This window comes from Piliocolobus tephrosceles, chromosome X, assembly GCF_002776525.5.
Source record: "Piliocolobus tephrosceles isolate RC106 chromosome X, ASM277652v3, whole genome shotgun sequence".
NCBI classification, from domain to species: Eukaryota; Metazoa; Chordata; class Mammalia; order Primates; family Cercopithecidae; genus Piliocolobus; species Piliocolobus tephrosceles.
Window position 1 is genome coordinate 86,372,592 of NC_045455.1, and position 22,122 is coordinate 86,394,713.

A 22,122-nucleotide genomic window follows, 5' to 3' on the forward strand; every position below is an offset into this window, starting at 1 on the left:
CTCCGCCTCCTGGGTTCAAGCAATTCTCCTGCCTCAACCTCCCAAGTAGTTGGGACTAGGGGTGTGCACACCACATCCAGATCATTTTTGTATTTTTAGCAGAGATGGGGTTTCACCATGTTGGCCAGGATGGTGTCAATCTGTTGACCTCATGATCTGTCCGCCTCGCCCTCCCGAAGTCCTGGGATTACAAGTGTGAGCCACCGTGACCAGCCAGATTTGCTGTTTTAAAACAAAGCATATATGGCGGCTTACAATGATGTCAAGCACTGTTCAAAGCACATTACAAAGCTGGGCAGGATGGTGCTCGCCTATATTTCCAGCTACTGGGGAGGCTAAAGTGAGGGGATTGTTTGAGCCTAGGCGTTCAAGGCTGCAGTGAGCTATGATGTTGCCACTGCACTCCAACTTGGTGACAGAGTGAGACCCAGTCTCTAAAACAAAAACAAAAACGCATTTTACAACTGCTAAGCCTGTGTTCATTACAGCTTTTTCTGGGGACGGGCATGGTGGCTCATCCCTGTAGTCCTAGATGCTAGTGGAGGTTGAGGCAAAATGATCGCAAGACAGCTGGTATTTGAGGCCAGCCTATGCAACGTATCAAAAACCCTTGTCTATATCTAAAAAAATATTAACTAGGCATGATGACACAAGCCTGTAGTTCTATCTACTTGGGAGGCTGAGGCAGGAGGATCACTTGAGCCTGGGAATTTGAAGTTACAGTGAGCTATGATTGTACCACTGCATTCTGGCCTGGGTGACAGAGTGAGACCCCTGTCTCTAAAAAACAAACAAATGACGACAGCAGCAACAACAAAACACTTTTTCTGAAGCTAGCACCATGCAATTATGTACTTTATAAATTGCTAGTCTAATTCCAAGGGAATAGTTCAGCAGCTGACATTTGAGCAGGACCTGTAGAAAGGATTCAAAGGCCACAGATACCGTCCACTGTTTTTGTTTTCCTACAAGATAGAAGAAGGATGGCAGTATTAATTTATGCCCTGCTTACCTATCCCAAGTCCCAGATCACTGGATCTTTAAAGATTATGATTCTTGCTTGGTTTTTGGTACAAAAGGAGACAAGGAAGGAGCTTAAGAGGTGAGCACGGTGTGATTCAGGACTGAAGTTTCTGCCACTTCCTGGGAGGTCACTGCAAAAGTGAGCCGTTCTGACTAGCTGTTTGTGCATTTGCCACTGCCAAGGGGGCACTGGTAGATTCAAGCTTTGGGGCTCTTCTGACAACTGGCAAGGATAAAGTATTAGCAAGGGCAAGGGAATAGCAATAAAATAATCCAATAACAAAGACATGAAGATTTATAGTAGTTTTTAGGCCCGTGCAGTGTTTCAGGCCTGTAATCCTAGGGCGCTTTGGGAGGCCCAGGCGGGAGGATCGCTTGACCAGGATTTCGAGGTTAAGGTGAACTGCGCTCCAGCCTGGGCAACAGGGCAACACCCTGTCTCTAAAAAGAAAAGACAATTTAAACCCTTTAAGTGCATACCAGATCTTTTATTTTGGAGAAGGGAAACTGGTCTCCAGCTCCGCGTGAGCTCCCTGGGGCCCGCCGGGACGCGGTTGGCTCAGCCGGACCTGCGGCACTAGTTCTGGCCGGGGCGCCGTGGGATCTGCAGGGGACCATAGGATGCTGTGGCGCGGCGGGCTCAGATTGGCGGAGAAGCGGCCACACGCCTGCGGAGCTACTGAGAAGGCGAGCGGAGGTGCAGCCAGCCCGCCCGCCGCGGGAACCGCAGGTTGAGGCGCCGGGCGCGCGAAGACTCAGCTGCCCCGCCCACCAAGGGCGCGTCGGTCCTCGGCCGCCGCCTCTGGGCTGGCAGCCGCCGCCGCGCCGCGCTCCCATTGGTGCCCGGCCGTGACGCGGCCGAGCGGGCCGGGGCTGCCTGGTCCGTAGGCGGGCGCGGGGCGCTGGGCGCGAGGGGCGGGGGCCGGGCGCGCGGCTGATGAAACCTGGCGCCGGATTCCGCCAGTCCTCCGCGCCCATTCAGTCAGCGCGCGCAGGTGTGAGCGGCGAGTCAACCGCGAGCAGCTGGTCAACCGCCTGGGAGGCGCGCACGCGGCCGCCGGCTCCTGCTAACCGCAGCCTCCACTCCTCTCCCCGCGCGCCGCGTCCCCGCCCCGCCCAGTCTCCCTGGCCGAGCGTCCGTTGGCCCTTGAGCGCGTCCGCCTGTCTGTCCGTCCGCTGTCCTGCTGGAGCCCCGCCGCCGCCGGCTCGGTGAGTGCCCGGCCCCCGCCAACGCAGGGGGCAGCTCCTTGGGCCCGGGTTATCACGAAGGGGGCCCTGGCTCCGCGTGGGGCCGCGGGAGGGCGGCGCGGGAGTGGCGAGGGCCCCCGCGCCGGGAGCGCTGCCGTCCTCCGGGAAGGGGCAGGACCTGGACCGGGCGGGACCCGGAGTGGGCGCGCGGAGCCGGTGCCCTTGCGGCTGTCGCCTCCACGGAGTCCATTTTGGCTCCTTGAAGCCGCGGCGTGGTGTATGATGCAACACCGAGTGAGTAAGCGTGGGCGACCTGGCGATGCCCGCCCCGCGCGCCTGTCCGGGGACCCGCGCGCCGCTACGCACGGGGTGGTCGGGGTGCGTGGGCGGGCGGCGGGCGCGCTGGCCAGCCCGGGAGGCATCCGGAGCCCGGTGGCAGCGAGGAGACCTTCCCTTACATGGCGCGTTGCAGAGCACCCCGCCCCGCCACGAGGTCCGGGGATGTGTCATCAGCCTTGGGTGCTGACCCTGCCCGGCCGCCCGGAGGGTGGTCCCGCGGCAGGTGGCCCGCCCGGGTACTCTGCCGCCATCCCCGCCCGGTGGTCGCCTTGACCTAGAGCACCTAGCCCTTCGCTTGTCCCTAGAACCCGGGACGCGCCGCCTGCACCTCTCGTCTGGGTCCCCAAGATTGCTTCGAGGAAGTCTCCCCTAGGTGGGTTTCTTTGTGACCCAGTGTGGCCTGGAAAGGCCGGGTTCCTCAGGCCCTCCGCATGGTTTGGAGTGAGAGGAAGTTCTTCCGCCTTTGGAAAGACACCGTATTCTCAGGGTGTTCCCTTCTGCGTAGTAGAAAACGTCCCGGGCATGGGCAGGTCACAGTCACTCTAAAACCTGCGTGTACACAGAGCGGCAGCTGCACTGTAGTTCGGCCTGTTGGTTCAGCTCCTGACCCTTTCCAGGGGATGGGGGAACCAGATAGCAGCTGTGTTTGACTTGTGTGACTGGGATAGTCAGACATGTGCCTTTAGGAAAAAAAAAAAAAACAACCTGCATTTCCCAATACTTACGTCATCACCGCCATGCCCTCATGTGTTGGGTTTTATTCTAGATAGTTACCAGATGGTTGGGATTTCAATCCCAGGTGTATCTCCCTAAAATATGTGCCTTTAATCTTCCATTCAACTAGTAGAATTGTATATGTCCGCCTCTGGCTGAATGCCCTAATTGTATTTAATTCGAATTATAATTTATTTGGGATTTTTCTTAATATTTCTTGCCCTTTATGTTTCGTTCAGATAATAGGAAACCATGATACATTTATTCCTTTGGTATTTTTAGTTGGTGTCAGTGGAAATTACCATGATTTTTATATGAACACACCTTCCTGTTATTAAAATAAAAGGTCTCATTTAAGTCACAGAATAGACTAAACAGAATAGAAACTTAGGGGAAAGGTCAACAATAGGTTAAAATGGTTTTAAAAATAGGTTTAGCATATTACGATCACGTTTAATTATTATAAAGGTAAAATGCAAAGGATGTCAAAGGAGTTTTGAGTAAAGAGGACAGGGCTTAATAAGTGGATGAGAAATGTACTCCCTTGTCTGGGTCTGGATCCTAGAGCCACGTGCTTCTGTGCATATGATTACTTTAGGTGAACAAAAAAAAGGGTTGAAAGACAAGGTTGTTGACTTCAGGGAGTTTCAATTTTCTATTTGGTACAAAAACTCATTCTTTGATGGCATTAAATACATGTGATTGATTATGCTGGTCTGTAGTTTATTTTAACCAAAGTCCATACAAATAGGTAACTACGTTGGAGGGCTCAGCAGTATGTCCAATTAGATTAATCCTTTCTCATTATCAACCATGTGTTTGGAGAGATGGCTGTTATTCCAAGGGACAAATTTGAAATGTGAGTAAGTGCATCCTTGTTATAGAGAAAAATATTTTTTTCCCTCTAAACGTTGGAGATACTTGGGTCTCGGAGTCATCTCTTCAGAGGCATCTTCAGAGATGCCTGTCACTGCACCTGCTTCCTGGTCCTCACTCCAAGCAAGACCTTCCGATGGGATGTGGTATTTTTCTGTGTAGTTGGGCCGTGCAGACCTGGATAGATTTTAAAGCAGATCCAATAGGATTGGCCGGTGGATTCATGGGAGGGTGAGAAAGGTCAAATATGACTCCAAGCACATCGGAGTTGCTGTATTAATGAGATGGGAAGGCTGAGCAAAGAACCTGCTGGATGGAAGAGGGACTTTTTGAAAGTCACAACTGCCCTTTTTAGAATTCTCATCCCCAGTCAGGGCTGGAAGACGTATCTTCTTGGGGCGCCTCTCAGGTGCCTGCCTGCGTGTTGCAGCCAGCCGTCCAGGGTGCTGGCGTCCTTCCCCTTCACAGCTTTACTGGCTCCTCTCGCCAAATCTGGGGGGTCTCTTCAACCTCTGTCTCCTTGCTGCCCATGGCCTCCCTTTGCTCCTCTGCCGCCTTCTAGTGGGCCGCTGGGCGGTGGACTTGTCCTGCGGAATGGGGACCCTCTAAACATGGGGTTCAAAGGTCCTGGGGTGTTCCTGGATCATCAGGACATCTGCCTCCTCTCGGGTTTCCCAGGCCTTGGGTAGGGAGGCGTCAGATCCCTGGCCAACCTGCTGTCCACCCCAGGGTTTGGACCTCTCTTCCAGTGAGGGAACAGAGTAGTAGCTTCATTTGCGGCAGATTATCTGCCTTGTGATAAACTTTAGTGGCCTCCCTTTCTGTTTTGCCATAATCTGCCTTCTCCCCCACCCCCATACCCAACTACAAAGCAGCCTTGAAAACTGTGGTTCAGTGTGGGTCATGATCTGTCAAGCCAGGTTTAGTGCATTTGCCAAATGGAATTACCAGAAGCATGGGCATAAAACTGGGAAAGTGATTTGGTGGCTTGCTAGTCGTGTTCATTTATCTCCCAAGGCATTCGTTCAGATGTGCAGCATTGGCAGACCCGGGGGATGCCGTTTACCTGGCCCATTGGTCAGGCTTTGGTCATCCCAGGAACATGGACCAGATTCTGGCTGGTCTGCGGTTGGCCCCTCCTGCCACAGCCAGTGGTTTTCACTGAGCTTTTTTCATGTAATTATTGTCAGAAACAGTGGGGAATGGCAGGTATTGCATTTGGTGAACACACTGGATAACTGGAGCCAGAGCTGTGTGACTGAGGGAAGAGGCCTTCACAGCTTCAATGCAGAATGGGATGATTATCTGCCTTGAAACGAAGGATGCTGCTTTGAGGAACTGAGGGGAGTTAGGACCAATACTGGGAACAGCACTGCTCCTGGCTTCTGGAATCCTGGCTTTGCTTCTCTCCGAGGTAATTTCGACTTCCTGAACCTTACACACTGGCTCCATCTGTATATTGGGAGAGCCTGTCCCTCTCAGCCTCACAGTAGTGAAGTTGGGAAGCGTGGAGTCCATAGTGTTCTTTGAAAGAATAAAGGCACCAAGTCCGTGCATTTAAATTTCTCTCTTGAGATCAGTCCTTTTGTTAGCAGCCTGCAGTTCTGACCGTCGCAACCGAAAGTCAAGAGCAAGGAAACCTGGGGGTTTATTTGGAGGTGGGAGAAGAGGTCCCTTCTTCTAGTAGGACTATGTGTGGCTACGTTGTCTTTCCATTTTTTTTCTGATTGTCCCCTTGCCCCTCCCTTTCCTGGGGGCACAGAGGGCATGGCAGTTTTGTTTCCTAGCTTTCCATATTCCTTCTGCAGTGCTTTCTTCAGAATATTTGTTCAGATCAGGTTCTTGGCTGTGAGGACAACCAGCTGCTTTCCTGTTTCTTTAGAAGTGGATCCCCGTGTCCTGCACAGAGAGTTCTGCGTTGTAGAGACCATCTAGCAGTGGTGACTCCGGGAGTGGCCTCTGCTCGATGTGGGGCCTCTGCAACATGAGGTTATGGGGCCTCTACGCTGTGGGGTCACATGAGACGTCATGACCCCTGCTGGCGGAAAGAGCAGAGCCCCAGAGTGGGTTCCACTTATGGGATCAGTGTTTTTTCTGATAGTCCTTGAAACCACGTTTAAATTCTTTTTCATATTGTTTGCATAATAATTGACTTCTAGTGCCTACCTTATAGGACTGAGAGGATTTAAATAAGATAATCCATGCTACGGATTTAACACAGCCTCTGGCACAAGTCTAAATGTTGCATATAAGTGTTAACTATTATACTGAAAAGAAGGCTCATTTCCTTGATTTAGGCGTGGGAGAAATAGATATGTCTGTGTGTGTGTGTGTGTGTGTGTGTGTGTGTGTAGGTTTTTTTTGAGAGAGGATCGCGCTCTGTCACCCAGGCTGGAGTGCAGTGGTGCAGTCACAGCTTGTGTAGCCTCCACCTCCTAGGATCAAGTGATCCTCCACCTCAGCCTCTCCGGTACCTAGAACCACAGGTGTGTACCACCACATCCAGCTAATTTTTATTTTTTATTTTTTTGGTAGAGGAGGGATCTCATTATGTTGCCCAGGCTGGTGTCAAACTCCTGGCCTCAAGTGATCCGCCTGCCTTGCCTCCCTAAAGTGCTAGGTTTACGGTCGTGAGCCACTTAGCCTGGCCCTGAGAAAAATAATTTTTATAACAACTTAATTTCACTCTCTCACTTTACCAAGGCATTAAAATGTTGTGCCCTTTCCTTGGGTTTGTGTCTGAATTAGAAGGGGCACATGGTCCCAGGGTGCTGGAGGAGGGATGTGGGCCTCTGAGGCATCTGCTGACAGGTTCACATCCCATCTGGTCCTAGGTCTGAGGGAAGGAACAGTAGTCTCTGGGCTGTTTTGGCTCTGACTGCCTGGATGGACTTGAAGCCATCTCTCTTTGGGATCCTGGTGTCCCCCGGCCATGGGGTGCAGGTTTGCTTAGGTCTCAGACCCACACACCTTGGGCTTAGTGACTCCTAGGACTCCTGGGAAACAGAGCTCACAGCCCCTGTCTTAGTGTTTGCTCTGTGTGTGTGTATGTGTATGTGTGTGTGTATGTGTGTATATGTGTGTGTGTATGTGTGTGGGTGTATGTGTGTGTGTGTGTGTGCATGTGTGTGTATGTATGTGTCTATGTGTATGTGTGTGTGTGTATGTGTGTGTGTGTGCGCGCATGTGTGTGTGTGTATGTGTGTGTGTATGTGTGTGTGTGTGCGCGCATGTGTGTGTGTGTGTATGTGTATGTGTAAGTGTGTATGTTTGGTGGGAGGCAGTACGGGAGTGACTGCCCTAGCTATAGTCATCTCAAACTTTTTGTTCAAATTACTCTGAAGACCTTGGGTTTTAGAAAAAACAAAGCTGAAAAGCTGAAACTCTGGGCCGTGTGTTTCCCACCTCACTCGTCCCGTGCTTGTGTCAGTAGGATAGGATGCCTCCCTATAGGGCAGGGGTGGTGGGTGACACCCACCTGGGGGCAGCAGTGAGAAGGCAGGGGCTCCCCTCCCCGCAGAGTGGCTGGAGTTGATCTCTTACGGATGTCTTCGAAGTGTCCTTCTCTGTATCTTGTCTGTCTATCGAGTGCCATTAGCCAAAGTCTGTTAGGCGAAGTAGGAAGGAAGGGAGGGGCCCCGGGGCTAGGTAAGATCAATCCTTGAAAGCACTTATTTCGTGCTCAGCATGTACTGTACGCTTTATCTATGTTTCATTTGAGTCCTCCCAGCCACCCAGTGAGGTCGGCCCTTCTGCTTTGACTGACGGGGGAAGGGAGGCAGGTGGCCCATGGGCACACAGGTAGGCAGTCAGCGGCCGAGTGAAGATTGGAACCTAGATGTCTGCCTTTACCTGGACTCCAGCCTGTCTCGGTATAGGCCTGGTCTGGCCTGCCCTGTGTACACTGAGCGGGAGGCAGACAGATCTGAAGCCCATCTGCCTGTGTCCCTCTGTTTCTGGCTGAGTCCAAGTGGTGCTGGCACCGGTCATGTGCCCCAACGCTGGATGGCACCCTGCCTCCCCTCTCTTTGACCTGATTTCCCTCTGCTGTCTCTGAACGCAGGTCTTCCGCCTCCCAAGTCCAGGCATCTGGCACAGCTGGAGCCCTGGGGTCCCTGGGGCAGCTGCGCTGGGACGTGGCCAGTGTCAGGAGCCAGGGTGTATGACAGAGGCTGGGCTGCATTCTTTTTGGGTCAGTAGTTTGGCATTTACATCCCCAGCCTTTGGCTGGATGCAATGCCTCCTGCCCAGACCACAAGGGAGCTTTGTCTGATTTATCACCATCCAGCCATGCCCACACTCCACCTCCATCTCCACCTGGGGAGACCCCTTTGCAGGGGGTCTTGTGGGAACCAGAGACTGTTCGTAGGGGAAAGTCAGCTTCCTTTTGTGTATTCCATCCTTCTTAAGGCCACTGGCCTCTGTCGTCCCGCCCTTGGCTTGGCTGTGATGATTTCTACAATATCTTGCAGAGGTGCCGCCTTTCCATAGACGATGCTTCTTTAACACTCTCGGAGAGCCTGGGGCAGGAGCTGTCCACACCAGGGCCTGCAGCAAGGGCCCATCTTCCCCAGAGTGACTTGGGAGTGTCTTCCTGGCCCGCAGCTTTCCCACAGTGTCAGGGACACCTCCTGCCCTCCCTTGGGACGAGGCCTGGTCCAGGAGCTGAGGTATTAGGGTGCAGTTTCTGGGACCCCACGGAGGCCCCCTGGGAAAGACTGGCAATTAGAGTTAGGAAACTCTTCCCTAACCCCTTTTGCCCTTCTCCTTTTCCCCTCTTCTTTTTCAGCAGTTTTTAGATAACATTTCAAAGTTAAAAGTTACAGAGGCCAGGCATGGTGGCTCACACCTGTAATCCCAGCATTTCGGGAGGCCGAGGCAAACAGATCCCTTGAGGCCAGGAGTTTGAGACCCGCGCTGGCCAACATGGTGAAACTCATGTCTGCTAAAAAGACAAAAGTTAGCCAGGTGTTGGTGGCAACATGCCTGCAGTCGCAGCTACTCGGGAGGCTGAGACACAGGAGTCACTTGAACCCGGGAGGCGGAGGTTGCAGTGAGTTGAGATCACACCACTGCACTCCAGCCTGGGTGACAGAGTGAGATGCTGTCTCAAAAAAAAAAAAAAAAAAAAAAAAAAGAAAAGTTGCAGGAGTACAAGGAACTGCTGAGTACCCTCTTCTCAGATGTGCAGGTGGTTTATGTTTTGCCTCCTTCTATTCTCTCTCCACCCACACACAAACTCACATGCACACACACATATACATTTTTTCTGAACCATTTGAGAGTAAGCTGAAGACATCATGCCCTTTTATTTGCTCTCTGTACTTCAGTGTATATTTCCTACGAACAAGGACCTTCTCTCATATAACCGTGGTACGACAGCAGTCAGATTGCTAGACTGTCCGTATTCGACTTGCAGTCGTCCGCATACTGTCCTTTGTAGCTAGGTATTTTTGGGGAAGGAGTTGTGCAGTGTAGGGGTTCTTTCAAAAAAGCTGTAGTCTAATTTTCTACCTCATAAGCCTTTTTAAGAAAAAGTGTTTCTAAAAGTTAGAATGTTTGTTGTGGAAATTTTGGAAACTACAGAAAATTAAAAGAAGGAGAAAATAAAAACCATTCATAATTCCAGTTCAGAGGCTGAGTAATCGACCAGAAAGGTGGTGGGAAGAGTTTCTCAGCTCCTTCAGCTCCGGTGACCTGGCCACGCAGTCCCGTGGTCCCTCTACCACCCACAAGCCAGGCAGGAGCCCTGCAGCCGAGTCCTGGGGCTGTGGGAGGAGCTGGCCCTGTCTGGAGCTGACGGTCTTTCATGCTCCTGCCCACCCCTTGGGCAGGTGCCCACCGAGCAGGCGGACTTCACCAGCCTTGGTGGTGCCTTTGTGGTGCATATCCTCCGGGTGGGGAAGGGTGGAGATTGTTAATAAATATCCAGAACTTGTTTGAGACTTGAAAAGAAATGTTGCAGGCCCACTCTTGTCTGGTCTGTACCCCTTGCTTCCTGGACTTGGCAGAGGTGAAGGATGGGGCTTGGAGCGTGATTGAGGGAAACAGCACTGGTCCCGTGTCAATGACCTCTTGGGTGCTTCATGCGGTTGTTAGACTTGCCTTTTCATAAGCCTCTTGGCCCCTACCAGTGGGCTACGGAAGAAATAAAATGTGAAATTTTACCATGTGAAGTTTGCTGTTTGCTGATGACTGTGCATCTCAAAAGTTCCTAGGGAAAGGCTGTAAACCTGGTGCAGGTAGTGAAGTTTGGATCTCACTTCTCTGCTTTGTCTGCTGAGGTGGTCCGTTTGTCATAACAGCCGTAAGAGTGGCTCTCCCATTTCCTCACCCAGGACGGGTCTTTGCTAAGTGAGTCTGGTTTCTGGAAAGATTTTGTTCTTAGAAGCTACTACGTCATTGTCCTCAGCTCCCCATGATTTGTACCTCAGTTTCCCTGAGCTGTGGGTCTACGTTATGTGTGAAAATGGGCCTCTGAAAGTCATGATCAAAAGCCTTGAGTATTTTTCCATGTGTTTGTTTTTTCTGCTCGGGCCCCAGACCCTCTCCTTGAAGGAGCTGGCCTTGAGAGTGACTTCGGTGGGCAGCCGCCCAGACTCCACACACCCCGCTGAGTCCACGTAACGCCCAACCTGGACAGGCCAGAGCTGAAGGGCTACTCTTCAAAGAAACCCTTTGAAGTGCAAACATTTCCTTTCCTGAAAAGAAGGGAAATTGAAATGAAAACTTATTGTTCTGGGCAGACAATGTTCTCTTCGATCAAAGAGGGAGTGAGGCTTATAAAGGGAGATGCACAAATTACAGCTTGATGTGGCCAGTGGTGTGGACGTGGATATTCATCCCTGTGGCAGAAAATAGGGGGGTCTCTGACATTCGTAAGGTTGTATTTTCCTTTTTTTTCTTCTTTTTCCTTAAGGCTCTGAATCTAGGTCTAACGTTCTATTTAATGATGTCTCTCCTTTGTGTTTTTATCTGGTGGTAAGCATTTGGGAGTGTCTTTCGGTAAATCATGATACCATTTCCATGTTAGAATATTATGTAGCCAGTAAGAATGGTGTTTTCAAAGAACATTTGTTTTTATGGGAGAAACTTTAATGTTAAAAGTGAAACCATCTTGGTGCAATTTTCCATATTCGGTGTTATCTTAATGAGATATATGTATTTGCACAGAAAGAAAAAATTGGTAAAATTGGACTTTGTTTTTCTCACTCAGTGTTTGTGGCACCTAAAATAGTGCTCAACAAATATTTATTGAATGATTATTTTTATCATTAGTAAAACTGTATTTAAAGGAGGAATGTCTTTGAGCTAATGTTTTGGCAGGTGGATGATGGGACAATATATTATTTTAAGTTTCTGTTGTAATTTTGCCCTGGAAGCTCAGTTCTGGTTGATTTTTGTTCTTTGGTGCACATATGTACCCGATTTTGCACTTTGGTGCAAATTATATTGTGAATGGGTGACTTTGACATTTATATTTTTGGAAGAATCTGGTTCTACTGAAGTCAGAGTATCGAAAGTTGCCTTTTTCCTAATGTTCCCAGATGGGGTAAAATTACAGCTTCTTCTTACTTACTCTGTAGTTAAGGAACCTTTGGGCCAGTGTGTCCTGTCCTGTGGTTGAGAATTTTTGCCTGATTTGTCCAAGGTTTCTCATTCTTGAGCATCCAAGGCTACCAGCATGCACTGTTCATATGTCATCCTGATTTCTACTGGATAGTGCCTAGAAATGCAGCTTCCCATTCTTACCGGTACTGTAGGTTAGCTCGGAAGATGTCCGTCCGTGGTCTCAGTGATCTTATTCAGGGAGGGTGACTGTCACAGCTGTCCTTTCCTCTCTGGTGAGATTGTCTCATTCCTCCTTCAGGCACTTGGGATCCAGAGCCCTGTTGACTGCCTCTCCTGTACTGTCAGCTTAGCACAGGATTCTGGAAGCCCGGTGCTGGGAGAGCCTTACTCCGGGCTGTTTGGGATGGGGCTCCCGGTTCCACGCACACACTGGTACTCACTGGGTGTTCCTGAGGATGGCAGCTTTTAAACTTCTTCGACTGCAGTCTCCAATAAGACCTACATTTACATTGTGATCAAGTACACACACAGAGGCACACATATTGATACATAGATTAAAATGAAAATTTTTATGAAACAGTACTCAGTTTTACTATCTGTGATACACTGAGATAATTTTTATTCTTTTCTATTTCATTACAAGAAAAATTCCTGGTGGCAACTTGGAGTTTGCAAAACACACTACGTTTAGACATATGAGCCACACCTCACCTGCAACTTCACCGCACTGTCCTGAATTTCATGTTCACTGCTAGCACCAGGGAATGGGAGTCAATTCTCCATCCAGACCAGTTAGGGCAAAGAAAGTTGAGGAGTCGAGGTTTCTTTCTGTGGTGATTTGAGAGTTTCTGACTGAAGGAGACATTATTCTCTGTGGTGATGCCCAAGAAGGTGAGTAGGTTTTCAGGGCAGACCTGTGTGAATTCCCCAGTGTGGTTTGCTTATGCAAACTGGGGTATCTGTCCTTAGTTAACCTGACACACTGGTGTCCCAAAGGTGGCCTGGTCAGGCTGTATGTGAGTCTTTAGAAATGGGCCACACGTTTGTTAATTTCGGTGCTCTGATTTTCTTTGAGTTTATTTTATTTGGCGTGATGTGATGAAGAACCTATCTGAAAGAGTTAAGGATTTTTGGGAAGAAGAGTGAGAAAACATACTCGTAGAAATGTTATTTTTTGACTAAATCTGATGGGTTAAAATCGAATGGTGTTGAAACTATATTAACAATAGCAGCTATACCATTAAATAGTTCTTCTTGAAAAGGATGGATTTTTGCTTAAGAAATGCTTGAATGTTTTTTCTTTGAAAATAAATGTCTTTTAGTCTGTGTGTATAATTCACAAAACAATTGTAAATCAAGGGAATTGACTCTGCCTAACAAGGGTATAGGGACGTAACAGAACTAGAACAAGATAAATGGCCTCATTTATTGAAACAATGTGCAAAAGTCTGTCCTTGTTCTTTGGAAGTTCCTTTTATTTACTATGCTTCTCAATAAAAATAAATTTGTTGTGAGAATTCAGAGTACTTACTTTACAGTATTCTTTTTTTTTTTTTTTGAGACGGAGTCTTGCTCTGTCGCCCGGGCTAGAGTGCAGTGGCCGGATCTCAGCTCACTGCAAGCTCTGCCTCCCGGGTTTATGCCATTCTCCTGCCTCAGCCTCCCGAGTAGCTGGGACTACAGGCGCCCGCCACCTCGCCCGGCTAGTTTTTTGTATTTTTTAGTAGAGATGGAGTTTCACAGTGTTAGCCAGGATGGTCTCGATCTCCTGACCTGGTGATCCGCCCGTCTTGGCCTCCCAAAGTGCTGGGATTAAAGGCTTGAGCCATCGCGCCCGGCCTACTTTACAGTATTCTTAAAAGTTCATATAGAAGTTACAAATACTGGCTGGGCGCTGTGGCTCACGCCTATAATCCCAGCACTTTGGGAGACTAAGGCAGGCAGATCACCTGAGGTCAGGAGTTAGAGAGCAGCCTGGCCAACATGGTGAAACCCCATCTCTACTAAAAATACAAAAAATTAGCTGAGCGTGGTGGTGCAGTACAGCTCCTGAGAGCTACTCGGGAGGCTGACGCAGGAGAATCGCTTGAGCCCAGGAGGTGGAGACTGCAGTGAGACAAGATTGTGCCATTGCACTCCAGCCTGGGCAACGGAGTGAGACTCTGTCTCAAAAAGAAAAAAAAAACGTTACAAATATTACCACCACCGTCGTTGGTATTTGAGAAGAAACCTCGTGAACTCGATCTTATGCTGTTATATATGTTAATGTTTGAAATAAGTAATGACTCTGTTATTGCAAGTGTACCGCACTTCCCCCGCAAATCTATAACCTCACAGTTTCAGCCGCTGGGTTTGTTTGTTTGTTTGTTTTTGTTTTTTGACTTTTGTTGGAAGACATTTCTTTTTCAGATTGCTTTCTTTCCAGAGAGCAATCTTGGGAGAAATTAAGCAAGAGCATTCATTAGCTCTTTGAGTAATTTTATTGAACTGGGAAGACTGTCTGTCTTGCTGGTCTCAGAGTTGGATACAATTAGAGTTTTAGAAAATTATCAGATCTAATTTGTGCTGGGATTCAGGCCTCATTACCGAAAGACTCTGTGGTCTGGTGAGTCAAGGTGAGGGCATTGCTGTCTCATGTTTCTTGGGTGATTTGGTGTAGGGCAGTGCCCAGGGGAGGAGAAAGCTGTCTGCACAAATCCAAATTACTTTCCTGTGGCTCCTGGTTGCCCATGAGCGGTCCCGTGTGGAGCATCTGCAAGGGGAGGTCTTGCTGAGTCACCTTGTGCAGCGTTTGAGTTGCTGGAAGAGTTGAAGTCTACTAAGAGCTGCTGGCCTTGACCCACAGAGGTCCCAGCAAGACTCTCTTTCCAGCAAAGGGTCCTGCCATGTGAAGGAAGAAAGCACCATTCCGCCCTGGGGAGGCACTTGGGAGCAGGGACAGAGGGAAAGCATGGGCTTCTCCACACGGATGCTTTGTGGGAGCAAGCAATACTCCCCATATCCAAATGAGCAGTGCCTCAGACAGTTGAATTCTGTTACCTTTTCCTGGAATTGCCCTTGTTGCTAGACTTCCTTGAAGGAACAGAACTGTAGGGCACACTTTGTGCATGCAGGCACGGGTATGGGCTCCTTACAGTTCTGGGGTGGGGCCTGAAGGCCACATCGCTGCCAGCTCTAGACCTAACACAGGGCCTGCACCTGAAGATGCAAGCTGTGTAAAATAAAAAGACAAATCTGGGGACAAGACGACTGAAGCGTATTGTTTCTGGAAACGCAGCACACAGAGCAGGACACATTTCCATTGTAGTTGTGTACTTTGGGTGCATTTTGTAACGTGCCTGTTCATTATGACTGTTACTCCTTCATCACTCTCTAAAGAGCATGTGGGTAGATAAGGTCACATGGATTGGGCCAAAGTGGCAGTAGGGGCAGGCAGTAAGGATGGGGAAAAGGAACGCATCTCAGCAAGTGTGCACGTTAAGTACTTGGCATAATGTAATGGTGCCTTTCATATCCTAAGGTCATACTGTGGGTATCTTTGAACTGTCTAGACCAACGCATGTGTACAGATCCTGCCCCGGGGATCTCCTGAAATGCAAGTTCTGATTTGGTAGCTTAGGGAGTGGGTCTGAGAGATTGCATTTCTAACCAGCTCTCAGGGTCCTTGGAGTAGCAAGCACCTCCAAAACTGCTGGAACCTGGGACGACTGCAGGGAGACCTGAGCTGCCCATTAGACCACATCTCCCTGAGGGTCTGAGATGCATGTGTCTTTGTGCCTCCTGTAACAAGGGCAGTGCCTGGTATGAAGTAGATGCTCAAAGTGATCTTTTCAACTGAACTGAAGAGGCTGATGTCCCAGAGCCCATTTGCTTTAGTGGCCTTGGGACGGCAGGGGTGTGGTGGTCCGGTGATAGCCTGTGCACTCATTTCAGCCCAGCTTGGTTATCGCTTTACAGCCATCTGCAGATAGGTTGTGCAAATTTGGCAGCAGAAGTGGGGCTCCTGGCACCGGCAAGGAGTGATAGCCGAGGGCTTGGCAGTGAAGACAAAGACAGAACACCCACGGAAGAGAGGCAAGAACTCAGTAACCACCTCCGTCTGGGATAATTAGCCAAGTGGCAAGCAGCCCTCCTCATTTCAGGAGGTCTGTGTTGTACACCCACATGCAACTTTGTGCCTTGGTTTCCTCGTTTGAAAAATGGAGAAACTTACAGTCCCCCTGTTGTAGGTTATATTAAGGATTGAAGCTTTTAGCGCCTTGCCAGGCTTAGCATGAGAGTGCAATAAATGTGAGTTGTAATTAGGACTGGTGTGTAAAGGGTTAAGCCCCAGCCTGCAGGGAGGTTTCTCCCAGAAGAAAAATCCCATTCCTGAGGTTGCACATAAATGTGTTGGTATTTTGCTGCTAAAAGAGTAGGTGTAAATTAACATGCAAAGTGATTCCTCCAGAAGGCTGGGGGTGGTGAAATGGGCGAAGGAGAGGTTGCTACTTGTTCCTCATCCTCAGGAAATTCTTAATGGAAGAGACGGATGTCAGGAGTTTTCTAATTAACAGGCGGGTGAGAGGGGAGATGAACCTGTGTCTGGGGTGCGCCTCAGGGGCAGGCATGCGCTGCCAGCGCTGGCGCTGGGGCGAAGTTCCAGGGACCCTTGCCCGTAAGACCTTAAACCAGAGTGCCACTTAGAGGGGACAGCACACGCTTGGATGTGTGCTCTGGTGTTTAAGCCTCTTTGCAACTTACTTATGTTTGGTTCTTCAAAAGTCTTAGAAGTGGCTGGCTAAAGGTAATGGGGTGCTGAGGCGTGGCTCCCACACATGTCTGTCACCCCAAAGGTGCGGGGCATGAATACTGAGGGAAACCTTGGCCATGTTGACCTGTGTTTACTTCAGAGCTTTATGACTAGCACGTGGGTTTGCACATAAAGTAAGAAAGAAGAGAGCAGAGTAGATCAGTCTCGGGAGGCTTTGAAGGGGCCCCAAGCTTCTGTGTTTTACCACGAATGCCTGTGAAAACTCCCAGAACATTCCTTGATCGAGATGGTTTTCTTGTACTTTCTCACAGGGGGAGAAGCGGGTGGGGGCGGGGGTGGGATGTCACGGGAATGGAGCGTTCTTAAGCTCAGTTGTATGTGATTTTTATTTCTCTCTGTTGCCTGGTTCATTAATTCATAAACTCCTTTAGAAGGCTGAAGACTTCATTAGAAATATCCTATTTCTGTTAAATAGCAAGTAGAAACATGGCGTTTACATTTTTCTTTAAAACTCAGAACTTGAGATCACTTATGTAAAATGTGAGGCAAGACTGTCCCTTCTCTGGGAGACTCTGGTGTTGGCGGGAATGGGGGGTTCAGGGGATCGAGGCTTAACCTGTGACCTTGGGTAGCTTTTGAATTTTTGAGCTGTGCGTGTTGCCCTTTTGAAAATCCCATCATGGCATGCTTCTCTGGGGAAATCTGATTTCGTTTGTATTGTACCTCTTGCAGGAATGTAGAGGGTAGCTTTTAATCACCTTCTTAACGCTGTTCAGTCTCTAGAAACTGGCATATTATTCATTTGCCTCAGCAGGCGTTAAGATTAACAACATATTCCGTGAGTGAAACTTTGCAGTTGGGCCCGAGAATAGTCTCTCTGCTTTATAGCACTCATCGCCTTGCTGGAGAGGGAAAATCAGTCAGGTAAGGGGACATATCTTGATTGTTCAGCGAAGCAGCCGTGTGAGGAAATTAAGGTTTGTTTCCAGGTGTGAAAAAGGCCTGTGAAGGGGGAGGCTCTGCCAGCCATTGAAAGTGTGTTCTCCACATGTGTTTATGTGTCGTCTGGGCATGAAGAGGGGTAACATGGAACAGAGCTCAAAAGGGAGGAGGCAGTTATGAAGGCACTGAGAACTAAATGTAGAAAAGCAGAGAGGAAACACGGTGTAGGAGTCCTGGACTCTTAACAGAGTTTGAAGTACCTTGGAGCCTGAGAACCCAGGCATGTCCCCTCTGCTGTCCCCTCCTGCCTGGCCTCGAAAGTCCTCCTGGGGACTTATCACACTCGCTGCATGGCAGTTCCCCGATGCCCTGGCCCCTCAGCAGTCACGGCCTGGAGGTAGAGCGACCTCCACCCCACCGGCTCAGCCACGGACTCATGTGATCCTGGGCAAGAGGCAGGTGCTCCAGGCTGCACCTTTTGCCTTGGGGGTCTGAAGAGCTTGCACTAAGATGCTGCCCTCGGTGAGGTTTCCAGCCCTAAATGGGAAGTTAGGGACATTCCATGATTATGGATCCGCCAGAGAGCTCTGAGCGGTTCGGTGGCCATGCTGTGAAAGTGAATGTTGAGTGGGAACCACGCCATCAGATCTAGTAGGAACAAAGGGTCTGGTAGGAGGACGACGACAAAGACCTCTGCTGAGAAGTGTCACTTTGCCTGTGTTAGCCCAGAAGCATTGAGCAGGGCACCAGTTCGACCAGAAAGAACAGGATGGCTCTTGTAAAAATAAAAAGCACTTGGTAGCAGCATCCATGTGGTCCACCAGGCTTGTGCCCCATCAGAGGAATACTCTGGAGGAAATGGGCCTTTCAGAATAGTGTATTTCCAGTGCAGCTCTGGAAAGAGTGAGCAGTTGTGGACCAAACATTTCATGGTCTGATGAAAAGCTAGTGGATGCTGGCCAGGTGCGATGGCACTTTGGAAGGCCGAGGCAGGTGGATCACCTGAGGTCAGGAGTTTGAGACCAGCCTAGCCAACATGGTGAAACCCTGTCTCTAATAAAAATATAAAAAAGTTAGCTGGGCATGGTGGTGTGTGCCTGTAGTTCCAGCTGCTCGGGAGGCTGAGGCAAGAGAATTGCTTGAACCCAGGAGGCGGAGGTTGCAGTGAACTGAGATTGCGCCACTGCATTCCAGTCTGGGCAACAGAGCGAGACTCCATCTCAAAAAAAAAAAAATGCTAGTGGATGCTTATCCATTCATGACAGGGGCAGCCGTTTCCTGGTGTCAGATCCCTAGCCGCGGTGTCCTGTTGTGCGGGGCGCCTCTGGTGGAGTTTGGAATGTCGGGATAGGCCATGAGAAGTTTTAGTTCCATACTATCTCACCAGGGAGGAAGCCTGAGAGAAGTGATTTTCAAAAGGATTAGTGAGCCATACACATCAAAATATATACAGGTTTCATCAAAGGAAAGAGACCCAGCTTGAATTGAGGATAAAGCATTTCCACAGCAGAGTCAGGCCAAAGCTCTGCGTCGAGATTATCTAGAGAGAGCTGTCTGCTGCCTGAAAGGTTTCTTTTAGAAAACCCTTCACGGTGGTACCACGTGTACTTGTTTGTCTTCTGCCCTCCTGAGAAACATACTTGTCCCCAGCGGAATGAAGAAAAAGGCAATATTAGAAGATGTGTGCTAGAGAGAGTGCTTGCCTGCCGCCAGATCCCGCCTGCGGAGAGAAGGGCAGGGCTGTGGAAAGAGGCCTTGGGTCTGAGAACAAGAGGACTCATTCAAGTCTGTGGCTTTTGACAGGCTGTGACAGGGAGCCGGGGTATTGACGGATCGCTTTTCCAGCAGTGGTGGATCCTTAGTGGACTTGGAGCTCTCAGGGTACCCAGTGAAAAGGCACCAGGCAAGAGCTCCCCCGGGTGTCTGGTTGACCCAGTAGCTTGCCGTGTCCTCTCCAGGAAGAAATAGTTGAGAGTGGATTGTGCCAGGTTCGCATTCCTCTCCGCAGCCCCTCCAAGGCTTCTCAACCACGGCTGGACTCTGGGTAGACTCAGCTGGGGACAGACAGTGGACACCTGGCACCTTTCCTGGGCCTCACAACGTTTGCCCAAGGTCCTTTAGGTTTGTCTTAGCAGATGTGATCCTGCCGATGACAGGGTATTCTTATTTACACTTGCAGATGTGTGTGTATTAAAATAACACGCCCTTGGACTGAATAGAGCACATTCAGCTGTGCCACTGAGTTCACGTAAGGTTTGCAGTAGGACGAAGGATGGCAAAGAGTTCGATCTGCAAAAAAAAACAAACAAACAAACAAAAAACTTCAGTTGTAGCCCAAGTTCAGATGTCTTAAATATCTGTTCTCCGGACAGAAATCTGAGAAGGGTTGTGCTACAGGAGAGGGGAAATCTCATTTGCCAGCCCCCAAGAAGCCTTGGCTTTTGTTTGGGGACGGCAAGGACTTCCTAAGAGGGTTGACTGAAAGATCCCGAAGATGAGAGTAAGAGATGCCCTCAGAGTCTCAAATGCCACAGGCCACAGCGAGGAGAACCACAGACTTAGTGACCAGCTCTGGAAGTCAGCATGTGTTCCTTGGCAGAACTTGCAGATGTTTTAGAATAAATGAAAAGCAAATAGGACTTTCCATAGCTGGTGACAAACTGACCCAAGCAGAGGAGTGGAGGAGGAGAGGGTCTCGGGGTCCAGAAGAACATGGTTCTCCGTGGTTGCCCAGCACGCCAGGGCTAGCAGTGCTTGGGGTGATCACAAATCTTTTGCAAATGCTATCATGGGACATGCCGGCCCACAAAGCCTGCTTTGTGAGCTCCTCCAAAGACAGGACACTCGGCCAGTGGCGACTAAGATTGACCAAGATATTATTTCTTGTGATCTTGGCTCTCCAAATACAGGCTATGTGGCATTTCAGCGAGGAGCAGGACAACTTGGTGGCCAGGAGGTCTGTCAGAGATGCCTGGCATGCATTCTGCATGTCACTGTAAAGCAAGTTGCAGCCCGAGCATGGACACAACCCTCTTGGGGCCAAATTTCAGATTTCCCTGCTCTCTCCAGTGTGTGTTTTCCACCTGTCCCCCTTTACTTGGGACTTCCCAGAGCCACACGCCCAGGAGACACTGCTACCCTTCAGTTAGTGTCACTTCTCCTGCACTGGACACCCAGCTTCCTCCACAGCCTCACCAACGCCCGCACCAGCGAGGTACTTGGAGCTGACTCGTGCATTTGGCTCCAACTGTGGGAGCCTGCTGAATCTGGCGCCTGGCTCTGGCTAACCCTGACCCAGTTAGGTGGGGGTTCAGAGTCAGAGCTGGATGCCAGCCCGGCCACCAGCATGAGGTGTGGAGAAAAGCCCCAGACGCATTCAGCAACAAAGTGGCTGGGAGAGAAGGTGGCTGTCAAGGTGCAGGGAGAGGAAGCCCCTGCCCCATCCGACCATTGAGTTCACTGTGCCTTTTGCTCATTCAAGCTACAGTAAAAGACCTTATGCCAAATTTCATTTGAATTTTTAGAACCGACCTTGTGTTTCACTGTGGATAAAGCAATTTGTAAACTTCTGTATTGGTATTTAAATTTAGATGATTAAAAAAAGACAACCAGCGAATGGAGATGACAGGCTTGGGCCAGGGCCCTTCTGACCCAGGGCTACATGAATGGGAAGTGAGAGGAGCAGAGGTGTTGGCACCAGACAGACTTGGGTTCTAGCCTGGTCTCTGGTGCTGACCGGCTGTAGGAACCTGCTCCAGGCCTTCCTCTGCCCACTCGCCAGGTGCCGTGTTCCCGGGTATCTGAGAACCGAGGCAATGGCTAGCCAGTTCTCAATACAGAGCTGCACATATATCAGTTGGGCAGCAGATACCAGTTTCCTTTTTTCTCCTCCTCATTCTTTCATTTAGTTTTAAATGGCACTAGAGATGGTGCATCTGTTGTCCTGGAAGCCCACAGGGCACTGGGAACAAGGCTCCTCAGCAAATGAACAGACCAAGTGGACCATTGGGATGGCCCAGACATCCTGTCCTGTCCCCTCCTTCTCTCACTTCCTGCAGCTCCACCAAGTATAGGTTTGATTTGAACTTGGTACTGTTGGTGTCAGCCTTTGGAACGTAGGGAGGGTGTATGACGCCGAGAAACGGTGATGCAATGCAAGTAACAGATTCCCAATTTCAACAGCATGTCAGTTGCATTACCTAGTTCTCTGCTGTTAGAAAACTGTTCAGTCTTATCTGAATATAGTTTGTGTGGTTCTTCCTACCTGCAGGAAGCTTTAAATTTCTTTTGTTTTCTTTCTTTCTTTTTTTTTTTTAGAGGCAGGACCTCATACTGATGCCCAGGCTGAAGCGCAGTGGTGTGATCACAGCTCGCTGCAGCCTTGACCTCCTGGGCTGAAGCAATCCTCCTGCCTCAGTCTCCTGAATAACTGGGACTACAGGTGCACACCACCACACCTGGTTAATATTTTAGAATAGTTTTTGTAGAGACAGAGCCTTGCTCTGTTCTCCAAGCTATTCTCAAACTCCTGGCCTCAAGGGATCCTCCCATTTCAGCCTCCTAGAGTGCTGGGATTATAGGCATGAGCTACCACACCTGGCCTAAATTTCTTAACTCCACCAGTGCCATGAGTTCATGTTCCTGTTCATGTGGGCACTAGGCAACATTAAGCATTGAGGTGAAAATTAATAAAAAATGTACTTTCAGCTCTGAAT

The 22,122-nt window shown here is 49.5% G+C and overlaps 1 protein-coding gene across 1 annotated transcript in view; it reads left to right on the forward strand.

Annotated features, from left to right (window-relative positions):
- Window positions 1-1,861: 1,861 nt before the first annotated feature.
- Window positions 1,862-22,122, forward strand: part of SLC7A1 (solute carrier family 7 member 1) — an 82,175-nt gene continuing 61,914 nt past the window's right edge. The window contains exon 1 of the mRNA XM_023208752.1: window positions 1,862-2,232. The gene's annotated coding sequence lies outside the window, so the exon portion shown is untranslated. The remainder of the gene's footprint in view (window positions 2,233-22,122) is intronic.